Source organism: Cygnus olor, chromosome 6, assembly GCF_009769625.2.
Source record: "Cygnus olor isolate bCygOlo1 chromosome 6, bCygOlo1.pri.v2, whole genome shotgun sequence".
Taxonomy (NCBI): Eukaryota; Metazoa; Chordata; class Aves; order Anseriformes; family Anatidae; genus Cygnus; species Cygnus olor.
This window is the reverse complement of record NC_049174.1, coordinates 28,777,521-28,792,197: the sequence shown is the minus strand read 5'-3', so window position 1 is coordinate 28,792,197 and position 14,677 is coordinate 28,777,521. Positions and strand designations below refer to the sequence as shown.

Here is a 14,677-nt window from a genome sequence, read left to right as displayed (position 1 = left end):
ACTAACTTTCCTTTTAGCACCAGGGAGTCTGCAGGCTTCCCATCTACTTCCCATTATTAACAGCCAGGAGGCAAGGCAGAGGCAGTCTCTGCCCGCTCTCCAGGCTGGGAGGTGTTAATGGATGGGTGTGAGAGGATGCCATTGGGCTGCAGGTGAAAGATGAGTGATCTGAACACAGCCATCAGGCTTATTCCTGCCAGCTGCTCTGAGCCAAGTGAAGTGATATAATCACAGAGCAGGCAAGCCCAGGAGATCTGAGTGGGGGGTCCAGTAGGCAGCTGTATGCCTCCCTTATAGGAGGGTGTTGTCAGAACTGTGGGGTTTGATCTTTTTGGATGGAGAAGGTCTCTCTCCAAGTCAGAGGTCGGCACCAGCTTCTCCCTTGAAACAAGCTTCCTACTGTTCCACCCTACAGAAAGTAAGTTTAGAAAGTGTGTCACATTTTTAATAAGTGTTTTGAATTTAGGGTCATGGATGAGGTAAAAGAGGAACCTTTTGCCAAAAGTCAGAACTAACACTGAGCTAGGTTGTGAATACCTCAGCGTATGTCAATCCAGCATCATTCCCAAAGGATCACATCTTCTCAGTCTTAATTCATTTCTTTTTATTTGCACACATTTCTTTTCTTTCAGTTCTCTGCCTTTCTCCTGGGCTTTCCTTTCCCTGTTTCTTTTCAACTCAAACTTCTCAATCCGGCTTCTTCTCTTTCACACCCTGTATTTGCTCTCTCGGGCCTCCTCCACTGAGACTCTCCATTCTCCACTTCTGTCCCTTTCTTTGAGCACCTGCCTGCTCCTCCCCACCCATCTCCATATCTTTGTTCTTCTCTATCTTCAGTTTTCAACCTCTTTGAAATTCTCCCTCAGTTTCCCTGTGTCCTGGTTTTTCTTATGTCCTCTTGTATTGCTTTCTTTACCTCTCAGATGACTCCTCCTCTGCACCTGTCTCCAATTTTAGGATTTCCTCTCATGCACTAATTTAGTTTCTGTCACACACTGAGTTCACCTCTCCCACTTTGCTTCATTGCAGGGAGGTTTTGTAGACTGTGTTTGCTGGTTATCTTATTTAATGCAGGGGTTGAAGATATTCTATATGTAACGTGGGCTGGGCTTACTCTTCCAATGCCACTAAACCATCAGAAGATCCATAAAGGTATGCACTTTCATACTGTAGTATGGCTTTACAGCGTAATTGTGTTATCCAGCAGAAATGCTGGAAAAATCGAAGATTGTGCTTCTTCCTACTAGGTGGTGAATTGCAATTAGAGAGCCCAATGGAAAAATTGGGTTGCTTCATTTAGTTCTGCTCTCAATTCATCAGTCTGAGAGTTAATCTCTTGCCTGCAGCCACAGAAAATAGCCACTGAAATAGCACCATTTGTTCTAGCAAGTGGGCAGAGAGGATGTGGCTAACCTGCTGAGCTTCCCCCTGCCAACTGGCTGCTATTTGGAGATCTGGGCTGAAGTTAAGATTTGCTTGTCTGTGGTTTGAAGCTAATTAGGTTTGTTGACCATCTGATGTTTTCTGTTGTATATCAGATCTAAAACTGGAAGCAACAGGTTATTTTTGTCCTCAGGCGAAAAAGGCTGCTTAGGACCCGCCTTTCTTTCTGTGTCCAGGAGTATTGTTGAGTGCTTTATTTTCCTAAGTTCACAAAATGAGTCTGATGGGGACTCTGAAAACTTAAAACAAGATATCTTATTGTAAATAGTACAGTATTTAGCAATTTAATTACTTTAGGTCGTTGTGAAGTGTTCATAATGCCAGGCAGTATGAATGGAAGTTGCAGGATTGTTATCATTATAGTTTCTTTCATGAGGTGAAAAGGAGAGTATCCCATGTTCGCTATTTCTCCAGCAACTTTAGATTTAATAAAAATGAGTTTGGTTTCATTCAGTGCTGTATAGTCTCTTACTGAAAAAAATAGTAGGGACACTTATCTGGCTTTTAAGAATCATCTTGAGTACATCAGCATCTTATCAAGCAACAAATGCTAGAATATGGTATCTGGCTATGCAAAGTCTCAAGAGCTTTTGTGCTCTTTTTCACACTCTAAAGGCTTTTAATTGCTATCTCATTTACTTAATGTGTAAAATTCTGATGCCCTGAGGACCTGGGTTGCACCTCTCTATATCTCTAGCTTGCTGACTATTAGGTTTGAGTGGTGACTTTAGAATGGTATTGTGGCATGTTATTAAAAATTCAGTGTAATCCTTTAAATGTAGTATGTAACTTCTATTGGTCTAAACTCAAATGTGGAGCAGTTCAAGACTTTGAATCCTTATTCCTTCTCTCTGTCTATCCTGAACCTTATGTCTTTGTTCTGCTTTCCACTAATGGGGACCACACCACGTTGGCTCTTGTTCCATATTTTTAAAACCATTACTAGTAAGAGGTCGTGTTATGATACATTCTTTTCTGGTGAACCATATCTGAGGGATGGATAGAGAACTCACAACCACCAATTGAAGAGGTACTAGTGTACAAATGTAAATAATTGCAAATGTGTAAGTACACATACACAGGCACATATATACAAAATCATAATTCCCATCTTCTATTCCTAATGGTGCTGCTATAAAGGACGCTGTTTCTGACACGTAGTTGAAAGCAGAATGGTTGTTTCTGCACTTTTACCCCCATATCCTTGAATGTTTTTTTCTTGTTTTGTAATTGGCGTTCACAGTTCAAGCTCATTTCTCGTTAAGTCAGTTTCATTTTCCACTTGCACAACCCCTCCAATCTTTCCAACAGCGCAGCATGAGATAATAAAAGTATAACTATTCTCACTTGGGATTTAATTTCTTGCAATGCTGTGGACAGAATGGTAATTATACACCACTTGCTGGTTCAGGAAACTAAGCACAAAGTACTGACATTTGCATAACCTGCTAGACAATTGGTCCATGCAGTATCTGAATGCTTCATAACATTAAGATATTTATCTTCAAGACAATTTCCCTCAGGAGGTGAGAATAATATCAATTTTTGTTGATGATGAACTGATGCACAAAACTATTAATTGCCTTCCTAATGACAGGTAAGGAAGAGTCACAAGTCACACCTAGGTTTCTTGACTGATGAACTTTTAAACATCAGACCAAACTCTCATCAGTAACTCATATATGGTATATTTGGATTTAACAGATAATTCATCTTTCTGTTTGCATATCCATCTGATATTGCTGCCTGTAATTTCGGGTTCATATTCTTTGGTAACATTAAGTAGGAGGAAACTCAATTTCTAAAGGTTTTGCCTAGTTGGGACCTTTTGCTGTTTCGCGTTATGGAAATAGGAATCAGTTACTTTTAGCCAATTACTTTTCCAAACAAATTAAAATGACTTCTTCCATATCAAAGGCATTAGGTTAATATATTCTGTTAATTTGTTCAAATGGAATGTGTTTAGAGAATAGCAAGACTGTATTCCTCTCAGGTGATGAGAAAATTTTGCTAACAAGGTTGGGAGGCTAAATGTTCAGACAGGTGGGTTTTGATAAAATGTGAAGAGACTGTATGGCCATAAAAGATTTGGTAGAACATTTTAAAAAATATTACTTTAAAAATATAGAAATACTGTTAACATAGATTAATTCTTAATGAGTGCATGAAGAACCTTCATATATATATATATATATATATATATATATACACACATTACTAAACTACAACTATATAGAAACTAGTTTCGGTTCTAAAAGGGCATGTGTGGAAAGCGTTTTTTGGGGTTTTTCTCTAGTATGATTTTTTTATTTAATAACGGCTGGTCTTTTTGCCCTGCTAGACTAAGAAATCTGTGAATATGAAGAGACTAGCAAACTACATGCAAGCTTTTTGCTTAATAAGAATTTTTTTCTTTAACAGCAGACTTAAGATGTCTCTGATCAGTTAGTGTTTGAGTATTTCTGGGACTTTATACAATGAGCTGGCAGAATCAAACCTTGCCAAGTAAAAAGTGTTAATTAAGTGTTAATACACCTAATGTCAGTGTATTATGTAAAGAAGCTGCAACAGGGGAGGTTCAGGCTGGATATCAGAAAAAGGTTTTTCACTGTGAGTGTGGTCAGGCACTGGAACAGGCTCCCCAGGGAAGTGGTCACAGCACTGAGCCTGTCGGAGTTCAAGAATTGTTTGGACAACTCTCTCTGATTTTTTTTTTTTGGGTGGTCCTTTGGGGACCCAGGAGTTGGACTCGATGATTCTTGTGGGTCCCTTCTAACTCAGACATTCTATGATTGTTAATACTGTTTTACTCTCACCTTATCCGTCCACTCATCCAGCCGCAGGCATGGTATTTCTGCATATTGGACACTTCTTCATTACAAGCTCCACATATAGTCAAGCAATGAGATCATGTGCTTTTTTAATGGGAGAAATTCAGGCACAAAGAAATTAAACGAGGTCAAAAAGAGTGAAAAAGTAAACAACTGTCTCAAATCTCAGTCCTCAAGCGGGATATAAAACCTGGATATTTTGATATTCATGATATATTTCATATTTTGATATTTTGTCTTTGTTTGGTTTTGCAATGAGCAGAATTACATGACATTGATAACTAAACCTTATTCCAACTTTACATAGATAACTAGTAAATGCAGTGAGCTCCTTGGGAAGGTTGCAGTACATTAGTATAAGTCTCATGGCTGGATTAGCAAGGTATATTATGCCCAATTCAATGTCATGTAATTCTGCTCATTGCAAAACCAAACAGGGCAAGTTGGCACCACCGTATGGGTATGGTATTGCCCTATGATACGACCTCATCTGTTTCCTTCCTGAAATATTTACTATTGTGCATTAGCAGAGCTATCTAAAAATGCCACAGGTCTGCAGAAATCTGGTGCCATGCTGCACTGAGACATGCGTCTGAATAGCCTGCCATTTTATACCAAAATAACAATGTGACTCCACGCTGTTCTGTCCTGCTGTGTCTCTGGTAAGGACACCATGCTTCTGTGCAAACCGGCATCCAGGTGTACTCATTAGTTCAGCTGCTGTGAGTCAAAGCTGGTGGTCAGCAAAGGGATGAGTAGCTATGAAGAAGATACCAGGAAAATAGACAAACAAGCTCTGGTAGCTGTTGTGTGTGTGGAGCGCTTTTGTATTCATGACAACCTGTTCATTTGCAAAGAGCACAGAAAATCAATCAAAATCAAATGCAAACAAAGAAATGAGAAATTAATCAGGAAAGCCATGGGCTAATCACATGGCACCCTCCTCAATTACTCTAACAGAAAAAGCACAATTGCTGATAATGGCTCCTGGTCTATAATGGCAGTCTTTCCAATCAAGCACTTATTCAGATGTTAGTTAATTAAGTGAGCTGTATGGAACAGTATTACACTTTTTTTTGGTTTAATGAGATAAATGGATTCAATTTCCCAATTTCATACACCTTCCTCAAAGGCTGTAAAATGAGAACCATATACGTAGGTTTATATTTGTGTATAGCTTCCTAAATGTAAAGGCAGGAATACAGGTCTCAGAAGAGCTCTGCATCCACCACAGAAAATTCTGCCTTTATGTAATCCCTGTCATATAAATCAAGCTTCAATTTCAAAACTACTGATCTCTACTTTTCTTGTTCTAGGAACCCTCTCCTTCATTTACTGGAAATCATTTCCTAGTCTAGACTGGGAAACCAGCAGCAGAATTTTCACAGAAGATATCTGCTGCCCAACTTGTGCAGAAACTTTGCTCCTTAAAAGGTTTCTTTTTTTTAAAATGTGAGAGTGAACCTTGTGTCAAAATAATGAGCTTCATGCATTCAAATCAAAGCTTGAGTGTTAATTAGGCCACTCTTACTAAAATGATTTATTGAATTATATTTGGTATTAGGAGCCCTAAGTTTGTCTCCACAGAGAGACAGTGAAAATCACCTTCATCAATCTTCAAGACTTTGATAAACTTATTTTTTTCCTCTTTTTTTAATTAAATAATCTACTCTGAGAGACTGATTGAATAGTTCTTCAAGACATTGAGAAACCTCATAAGAAAAAACAAATCTTGATTTTTAGGTTTTTAAGGCGGATTAATAAAGATCTGCTTTAGGAGCCTAATTAACTATTTTGAGCTGAACTGGAGGGCTTTCATTGCTTCCAATAGCCGCTGGATGATATTTAATATAGCAGACATACAGAAGATGGTCGGGATACTTACATAGTTTAAAAAAAGTTCCAAAGCCAGAATCAAATATCTGATGTTTCAGACTGTGCTGGATAGCTTGTAGGAAGAAAAAAAAAAGGTAGTTCAGAGTGAGAACTTTTACTCCTTTACTCTTCCTGTTTTGGGTCTCAGAGGCTTTTCAAAGCTCTTGACATGGTGGATGGGTAAACCAAGGTCTAGTAACTTTCAGATTGGTAGGTATTTGAACATCTGACGTGCCCTATAAAGGCTCTGATGTTGGTCTCCAGAGTACCCTGGGGGCCAGATACTTTCTTGTACTGACTGTGATGGTGAAGATTACTTCAAAGAGTTGTTTTCTGTATCTAAGATATTGCCCCATGCCCTTTAAATATGGAGGCATGAAGCTGTCATGATGTAGTCTTAGAGCAAACAAAAGGAAATCACCTTCACAAAATACAGTTTGGCTGTAGAGTTCCTTGCAGCAGGATGGTGTAGATGCTGGAAGTTTACATGAGTGCAAAACATTAGTGGACAAATTCACAGGAAAAAAGCTTTGATGGGTATCATGTACAAGGGCATCCTGTCTGGTTAGGAAAAACTTTAAACTGGATTTCCTGAAGGTTGGAAAATACTTGAAGTATCATTGAATGCTTGCCCTGTTCTGAGATGTTTCCTAAAGAAGGTGGCATTGATCTGCATTGGAGTAAAGATGCTGGATTGGGTAACCCTGTTGTAGACCTGTTGTTCATAGGCTACCAGGCTGATCAGGGAAGGCTGCTCTTAATCCAGTAGGAATTGCTTGCTTATGCCTTCCTTGACTCCTAGTGATCAAATAACATTTGCCTACCACAGTTCTGACTACAGAGCCTGACCCTTTAAAAGAGTAAAAAAAGGCTAATTTTTTAAAGCAGGTTCCACTCCCATGAGATTGTCTGCCATGCCATCACTCACACACCTCAGGAGTTCTGCAGGAAGAGGGAAGATTTTCCAGGGAAATAGGTTTAAGAAAAGTGTTCACAAAGCCAGGGTCTGGAGCACAGCAGAGTGCCTCCTCTGCAAGTTAACATGTTCTCATTTTAATAGACAGTTTTTTTCTGTTACTCTGTGTGTGTGTGTGTGTGTGTGTGTATATATATATGTGTATATATATATATAAAAAAAAAAAACATTAGCAAGCAGAATGAAGTTGTGAACTACATTCCCAGTCTGTCTTGCTTCTCTAAGTGACGACCGTCTTTCAAGGAGCACTGTTATATTCACTGCCCTTTGTATTTGTGTTCCTTGGTTGTTTCTATCCTGCTCTCCTTGGCTTGTGAGACTACGTGTCCTTTGTGCGCTTAGGCATCTGTGTCCATCTTCTGCCTGCATGATTTTTAGTGAGTTGAATTATCACCAAATTTTGCAGAGAGGTATGAATCTCAAATATAGCCGGTTCTTACACATTTTGTGAAAAGAAGCAGCCTGAAAGAGGCCAAGGAGACTTTGTGTTCTCAGTGCACAATCACAGCTTTTACTAGACAGTAGTGAGTCTACACAAGAGTGTACTGTTATTACAGTCCAAGCTTGGGAAAAAACTTCAGAGCTCATACACTACTAGACATCAGAAAATCCAGCCAAAAACACAGCCGACCAAACAACTCATTTCAGTTACATTTCATCTCAGTGTTTTCTTTGCAGAATCAAATCTGCAGAAATTTTCCTGAAAGGAAATTGCCATCTTTTTCTTTGGGCATGAATCTATACAGTGAAAGTGGACTCATGGGATAAGTAATCCCCTCTCTCCTCCTTGTGAATTCAAGGATCATTAAGTGTTCGCAGCAATGATCCAAGATTGGTCTCCACAGAGCCTCCATGCTATGATTTTTATGTAGTTCAGATCTTTATTTAGGTCTATAGGAAAGGCTTGCAGAGAACAATCAAGCCCTGAAGTCTTAGCATTAAAATATCTGAATCAATAGAAACAAACAAGCAAAAACCAAAAAAAAAAAACACCTGTTCCAGCCTGCAAGTAGGAATAACAAACACGTGCAAGGCCAGATTCTGCATCGTTCCAGCTGATTAACAAAAGTTAACACTGAATTTGAGCTGTGTGGGCTATATATGATTAGTTGTTATGCTCAACTGAGGGTTACTAAACAAAAAGGAAATTCTGATGGCTGCACAGATCAAAGGAGTGCTTGGGCTGAAGTGTTGTATATGCTGTCTTGACCTCCAGTGGGAATCGCTTATGTACTGTGGATCAACATTGGGCTAGACGCTTGCTTAAACCCAGGCTAGCTATTCTTAGGTATTATATAGCATAATATCTGATAACTTTATTTGCCTAGAATATCTACTTTCCTTTCAATACATTTGTGTAGCAAACAATGGGGGAGAATGAGGTAGATTGGAAAATGATTTTGTACAAAAAACAGCCCAAATGTAGAAGAGTTTAGTTTCTGTTCCTGAATTAGAAGTGGAATTATTTGATTTTTTTTTGATTTATTTCTAGCTTTCTGGCCTTTAAAAAAAGTTTATAATAAAAATCAAATCCCAGAAAGAGAGTGGCAATGTCTCAGAGGTGGAAAATAACATCAAAGTAGAAATGATTTTTAAAGCTGACATTTCTGGGATGTTTAATGATAAGTCAAACTTGCCAGAGCAGAGAAAAGCTGAGCTAATGCACAACGATCTGAGATTTTTCCCTTGACTACCACATCTAATATTATCAACAAGCATGCATATTCCATACAAAGAGCAGATGGGAAAGCATCGGCTAACGACCGTATGCAGAAGCTTGGGAATCTCTCCTTTGCAAAAAGGCAGACATCTCAGATAAAAGTTTTGGTTCATACATATATATACTTATGAACAACTGTTAAGCGAAGGTCAGATTCATTGGGTAGAATCCTTGCAAAGCCTCTTCTGTTTACCGGCTACGGTTACTTCACTGTTGTAGGAAGAAACCTTCTGTCCTTTCCACTTTGGATGTAATTAGACATATGAGGCAAGACATGCAAAATCTGGTGGTACAATGGGTCATTGAGAGGAAAGAATTTGAATCAAGAGATGTATCACAGAATCATAGACAATCTCAATCTGGAAGGGACTCACAAGCATCACTGTGTGCAACTCCAGGCTCCATGCAGGGCTACCTACTTGTAGGATTATATGGGAAAGGTCTGGTTTGCTGATAGATAGCAAAGGAGGCCATACAAAGGAGGATCTGTCAGTGCTCATATTTCCCAGAACATCTGGGAGACCCACTGAACACTTGGGTGCATTACCAGATAAGAGAAAGATCTATGGTTAAAACATGCCGAAATCTTTATTGCTGCACTCATATTTGTGTTCTTACAGGAGTGAGCAGCGAGTAGGATTTAGCTCCAGAATGAGTTTAAATGAGGTGCAGAATGAAAAGCAACAGAGCAAGAATTGGAATTGTACACATGAACTGGAAGTGGTACAGAAGGACTGCTTTGAACACAGTATCTTAACCCAGGACATGAGCTGGTCTTAGCCTCTGAGAAAGGTGTCTCTGCAGGTTCACAGGCATCTCTACTCAAGGGAGATGTCCAGAGACAGGGAAACAGGAAACCTGTCTGCACTGCTCATAACTACATTCTGCTTGCTAATAAAAAATAAAAAGAATCTTTTAACAGAGGAACCTGTCTATTAAAATAAGAATATAGAAAGATGAGTTATAGGTGTTAACTTTAAGCAGAGATTTGAAAGAGGCAGCCATTAGTTTTGCTCCTGCCATGAACAGTGGTTTTAAGATTTCCTGTCAGTATTGGGATATGGCATATATTAAATTAGAAAATGCTTCTGGTTTGTGTGGAGGACATACTGCTGGGTTAAGAAGCTCATTAGAGATATTTGCTGAATTCATATTTATTCCCAGAATCAATACTTGTAATATACTAATTAAATCAGCTGTTTAGGACAGCCCCATGCTGTAGCAGAAGGAGTCTGTTCCCATCGTGACACATGCAATACAGCATTTAGCTCCCATTATTATTAATGAGCACTGCAGGCTTAATTCCTGATGTGAGTCTCTGAACAGGCACGCACACAGTCTTACCCATCTGCTAAATGTTTTAAGTGGTGCCGTTTCCAGCACTCAGGATGTGTTAACCCTTCCAGGGCCTTTGCTTTGGGGTTGTGAGAGGACTTGGGCAGCAGCTCTAAAAGGCTCTTTATTATTCACCAAAGGGCTCTTTATTATCTCAGTGGACTTTGGAAGAGGGCCCCATGGGGCTTCACAAGGAAACCGAAGTGACCATTTGGATTTCATGTACCCGAGGAGCTATGCAGAAAAGTGAGAGCATCCAGATTTCCCCATGTTCGTGGAAGCTGTCATTTCAAGAGGGCAGTAGCACTTTTGGCTATTACTTGTCTTGCCCTTAAGTCAAAATAATAATGATTTTAATGATTCCCTATTCTCAGTATTCTTTATTGTATCATGAAATATTTTATGACTTTAATTTCTTTAATTGTATTAGGGTGCAATTCCCTGCCCTGGAATTTGATTGCTGAGCTCAGGGGACTCTTACTGTTTGAAGAAGACACGCTCTGGTGCCTGCGAGTCACAGCTTTCAGCTGCTGCTTTCCCCCCTAAGACATGGATTTCTGCAGCTCTTCTGCCAAACTGTGACTGGTAGCCACAAAGAACAGGTTCACTTTTTAGATGTTATTAATTCATCAGCTCCAGTTGCCTCCTTGCTGAAATCCAGGAAATAGAGTCAAGTCCTCTACTGCAGTTAGCAGAGGTTGTGCATGGAAATAGTGGTTGAGATGATGCTTCCTTCTCCCATTGCAATTCCCTGCTCTCTTTTTGCCTTTGTCAGGACCCAGAGCCCTGTCCCCAGACCTAGAGAACAACCCTGGGCAGGAAGGCCTGTACTTTCCTGTGGAAAGGCCTGCAAAAGGTTGCAGCTGGGCCTGCACTCTCCTTGGACCTGTCTTTCCATGCTACTGCTCATCTGATTCAATGGTTTTGGTCTGTAGTAAGAGTATCATGACACAGGGGGTCACAAACAGTCTTTCTGCCCAAGGGAGGGGGGAATCTCCTGTTACAGAGTTTTCTGCTTCATTGCTGCAAATTATTGCAGCAGGGGTGAGTGGCCTCTCACTCCAGGATATGTGGCTGCTCCAGGCTTTCACTAGTTATTACAACAATATAAATTCCTCTGCCATGACTAGGTTTTATCCTACACTGGGGCATTTCTGTTATAAAAGAAAATGCATGTGGTTGGCATTTAGCTCGTTAGTTCCCCTTTTCAATCTTTTTTTTTTTCTCCTGTATGCTGAGACAGCCTATTTGGGGCTTCCCTAACTCTGGGGCTTTCTGGAAATGGCTGTTTTTCTTCATGAGCTTTGCATGTCTGGTAGATCCTTTTCTTTGAGCTCACGAGACACCTGAGCTGCTGCAAGTGGCTTGGCCCAGGCAGTGAGTATGAGCTGAGCAGATGTAGAGCTGGGTGCCCAGCCAAGGGACACCACTGTCAGAGCATGTTTAAGGAACAGTGGGGCTGCACTGAGCCCACGTGGTGGGACTGGCTGGAGGGGCAGATGTGTGGCTTGCAGGGTCTGAGGGTTTCTAGGTGGGTTTCCATTTTGAGTAAGCACGATGCGGGGGAGATTTCTGCTGTGTTATTGCAGGCTTGCTGTTTCTTTTTCATAGCTGGCCCAATTTAAATCCAGAGGAACTTTAAGGGCCCTACTATGGGCTGTCCTGATGTAGCAATAGCAAAATCGACGACTTTTGAATGATGGGTCAACATGGAAAATTAAGGGTTAGGATTTCTCATTCTATATTTGTGCATATTGCTAGAAAGACTGGAAAAAAAAAAGGCAACTCAGACACAAAGAATACAAATACTGTTTTTTGTGTGTGTCTCTGTTTTGGATTGTGCTGTCTTTGTGTGGGGATGTGTGAGCATTTCTGTATACATGCACTGTGGTTGCTGTGTGTGCACTGCCAAACACAATCAGCCACAAAACTCATTGCACGTTAAATGGAAAGTCTGTTTTCCATGAGGAATTTGATCACTGACTTTGATTAACCTGTTCAATCTTCTCTTATAATGACAGTGAGGGAGCTGTGGGCACCTGGCCACATTTTCTCCTGCTTCTCAGTCAAACTGGGGTTTCCTTGAAGTTCATTCCGAAGATCCCAATTGGCTTAGTATTATGGAAGCAATGGATGTATTTTAGGCATTTATATATCTTGTTTTCGTTGGTTGCTTTTTCTCATTCTACCCTATTCTCCCTCCCCCTCTCCTTTCACATAGCTCTTAATATCATTAAACAAAAAACAAAACAACAACATGAACAAAACCCAAACCGTACAAAAAAGGAAAAAAGAAAAAAAAAATCCTGCCTGATGCAATTTGAGGCAAGACAGGCACATTTTATTAAGGACTGCAAAACACTTAGTGGCACGAGGGTTTTCATGTGTAATCAGATGCAGCAATTGGCTTGATTGCAATTGCTTCTGGGTCTGTTGCGCACAAGCACCTGATTAGATTTTAGCAGCACTGCCAATTCCGGAGGAGCTTTCAGCCTCACAATGTGAACGGGCCTCAGGGAAATCGTATGCCTCATTCTTAGTGCTGGCACCTGGAGAAGGGAGAGATGGGACAGGCAAATGAGTTTGCAAGGACTCACCCTCTAAAGAAACTAGTGGGAAAAATGGATGAACTTCCAACTTCTCTGCTTGCCCAGTTTAACAATGGGAAGTGCTTTCTTATTTTTTTCCTTCGGTTCCCAAGTGCCATACACCACTCTCCTCCAACACAGGGCTCTACAGACTGCTGTGTAGTGGCTCTGCTGTCCCATGCATTTTTGGGGGAGGGAGATGAATACTGACAGAAAATGGAAGGACCCTTTTCCTGGCTCTTTCCCTTCATGTGGATGGGTAGCAGGTAGCAGCACCCACCTCGATGGAGGAGAAGGAAGCAGAGGTGGCGACATGATGGGGTCAGACAGCATGCAAGGCTGGTAATGCTTAGTGCTCCCTAACATCATCTCTTAATCATTCCCTGGGCTGCAGTACTACCTACAGGTACTGTGGGTTTGCATCTGTATAGCCCCATCACTAGTGCTATGCTATCTGCTTTTTTTTTCTATTTACAGTCCACTTCTGAAACACAGGGGATGTTGCACATCTCTTCCCTTGCTTGCTCAAAGTGAACCTCTTGCTAGCCTCAGCAGATGTGGAGCTCTTCGGCTTATGAGAGAGATGAGTGGTGGTGGAGCTGAGTGCTACTGCAGCTGTGCTGTGCAAGTGTCCGGGGATGGGAGCCCACCCAGGCTATTCTGAGGGCTCCCAAGGCACACGACTGCTGGTGGCTGCAGTGATTTCAACACAGGATTGGCAGAGCTTTTTGTAAAGGACATCTTCATTTGTGGGAAAATGAAGGTTGTATTGAATGCTTTTGCTCTGTAAAATCCCTGTTCTGAATTATCAGATTGATGAATGGTGGCATCTTTGATCTAAACAAATGTTGATGTTCCTGGCATTTCTGAAATGTCAGTGAAAAGCTAAGATCCTCTTATTTGTCTCTCCACTTAAAAAAAAAAAAAAAAAAATTGAAACAAAACTTTCCTGTGAATAAAATCACCTGTAATTAAAACAAAAACAAAACAAATGAACAAACAAACAAAAAAACAAACAAACCCCAACCTAACCCAAAACCAAAAAAACAATTCTTCTTTCATCAAGGAAGTATTTTGTAAAACAAACAAAAAAACTCGTTGTAGGTAAATTGATAACTATGCTTCATATCAGCCCCCACCTCATGGGGTGTGCTCCCTCAAACCAGGCTTTTTGTTGTCCTGGTGGAGATCCTCTAAGACCAGATTTTTAGAGGTGAAATGCTCTGAAAATCACCCACCTTCTGGCTTTTCAAGTTCAATGTTCAGAAATGCCCTGTGGCTCTGGAAACTCCTGATGATTTCCAGCCACTCAGTCCTTGGGAACACAAGCATACCCCTGCCGGTGAAGCTCAGGCGAATTTTACCTGAAGAAAGGTGACAGAATTGGGCTCTGCTCCAATTTGTTTTTCATCATGTATAACAAAGTACTTATTTACTTTTTTTTTTTTTTTTTACTTTTTAACTTTGCCCGGCTTGGACAATTAAACCCCTGAGTCATTCTGCTTTTATTTCAAATCAGTTGCATTCCCTGGTTCACTGACTTGCCTGGAGTTTTATAATATTTCAGATACCATAGGGGAAAAATGGCATTAAACCCCCTGAATATGTTAAAATTCATACATCTGGATTTACAGTGCTGCAGGGGCTATCCATTAACTTGATGAATTTCTTGATTTCTCTGTATGTGTGTAAGAGTGCATTCTTATTAAGGTTTTCAGCAGCAGTGAGATATGTTACTGGTTGTTCACCTCTTCAGAATAAAGCTGTAGAATATGGCAGAGGACAAAGCTGGTCTAAGCTTGGGGTACATTAGGGGAGGCAACACAGCTGGGCAACACTGACAGGACAGAGCCTGGATAGCAGATGAGCCACAGGGCAGCCCTGGCTGAGGTGTGTTGTCAGAGCTGTT

General features: G+C 40.5%; 1 long non-coding RNA gene across 1 annotated transcript in view; it reads left to right on the top strand.

Moving 5' to 3' along the window:
- The first annotated feature begins 279 nt into the window (after positions 1-279).
- LOC121072482 overlaps positions 280-14,677 on the top strand; it is a 96,802-nt gene continuing 82,404 nt past the window's right edge. The window contains exon 1 of the long non-coding RNA XR_005821254.1: positions 280-418. This is a non-coding gene — a long non-coding RNA (uncharacterized LOC121072482). The remainder of the gene's footprint in view (positions 419-14,677) is intronic.